Consider the following 1,704-nt stretch of genomic DNA (forward strand, 5'->3'; position numbering starts at 1 on the left):
GACCCGGCAGCTCACTGTGTTCGCTTTCCTTCTGCGCAAGGCAGGTGGTGCGACACCTGAGGGGCCGCAAAGCTCTGAGAAATCAAGACTGATGGTCTCTATTTTCCCGAAACTCCTCTTTCCTGCTCTTACCTTCTCTCCATTACCTTCTCTCCAACGGGTCCCCGTTCCAATGCTAATCAAAAGGTGGGCATTTCGAATCTACCTACCGCCTTGTGGAAGAAAGATGTGGCCGTCTGCTTCCCCCGGAACAAGCACATTTTTAAAACGCACCCTCCCCCCAACCCCCACTCCCCGAGTCCATTCCAACACTCACCCTGCCTAGACAGGGCTGTGCAGATGGTGGCTCTTTCCCGGGACAGACGGTGGCTCTTTCCAGGGACAGACGCCCTCCTCTCTCTCCTGCAGTGCAGCTGGTGGACTGGATCGCAGCCTTGGAACCCGGTGGGACAGCTCTACTCGTCCCTACAGGGTTGCCATGAGCCCAAATCCACTCAACGGCACCAAACCACAACCACAACCAAGTCCCTGACGAGGAGCGCTGGTGGCTTACTGGGTCAGTGCTCAGCAGGAACCTGGAGGGTGGATGATTCGATCTCACCAGCTTCTGGTGAGGCTGTCTGCCTTCATGAAAAGTTGCAGCTCTGGGAAGCCTCTGGGGCAGTTCTACGCTGTCCTCAGAGTGGACTTTCGAGCAGTGGGTGACCACGTTCTCTTACCTTACAGGACTTTCAATCTCTCTCTCTCTCCTGTTCCCTCCCCATCTCGCTCTGTCCCACACTCATCCACTGAGACGCAAGTGGGTGAAAAGATGCAGAAGACGATGCAGACGACGAATGAGGCTGGGACACGAGGGGGAAAGAGAGCAAATCCCTAGGTCAGTTTCACAGGAACCAGTCCAGGCATTTGCAGAACAGCTTTGGAACTGTTTGTATAACTTACAAGCAGCCTCGTGAAACTCCCCTGGCCCACCAGCAGGCTTCAACCAGACCCCCAGAAAGCACCTTCCAGACCCCAGAGAAGGGCAGAGGACGGAGACACTGGAGTACTGCGGACGAAGAAGAAGAGAGGTGGTGCAGGGGGCCGCTTCCCTCTGTCTCCCACCACAGTGATGATGGAAGCTTCTCGTGGGCAGGCATCTGGCATAGAATTCAGGGTGGGGGGCAGGGCAGTGACTGCCCATGAAGCTGCTCCTTCTGTGCCCCCCGCTTTGCTGGCCTGTCCTTTCCCCCACGAGCCTTCCCTGTAGAACTGGGATGAGTCTACTCATTCTTGGGCCCAAGGGCGGCCCACACTGTCCAATAAGCCAGGTAAGCACAGGCTGGCTATTGCTTACTTATTCATCCATAGTGAATCAAAGAAGTGGTGAGGCCCAGGTGAGTGGAGTTGGTGCGCATGGAGAAGCTGTGCTTACCCGACTTAGTGTCCTCTGTCTCTGTCGGGGATGGTGAATCAGAAAGGAAGCTTTCATTCTGTAGGGAGGTGCTGCAGGGCTGGGGGAAAGACAGGGGCCAGCCAGACCTCGCAGGAGAATCTTCGAATGGGTGGGAAATGTGAACTTGCGTGTAGGAGAGTAAGTAAGCACAGTCAACCCATGCTTACTTTCTTCTTGGGTAATCCTACACTGCCTGGACCGAAGGACACAGAAACACCTGGGTTGGGGGGTTGGGGGGGGGACCTGGTTCAACACACCTGGGATCTCCT

The sequence above is a fragment of the Echinops telfairi genome, unplaced genomic scaffold (assembly GCF_000313985.2).
Source record: "Echinops telfairi isolate 266 unplaced genomic scaffold, ASM31398v2 ScPeMD7_3;HRSCAF=10, whole genome shotgun sequence".
Classification (NCBI taxonomy): Eukaryota; Metazoa; Chordata; class Mammalia; order Afrosoricida; family Tenrecidae; genus Echinops; species Echinops telfairi.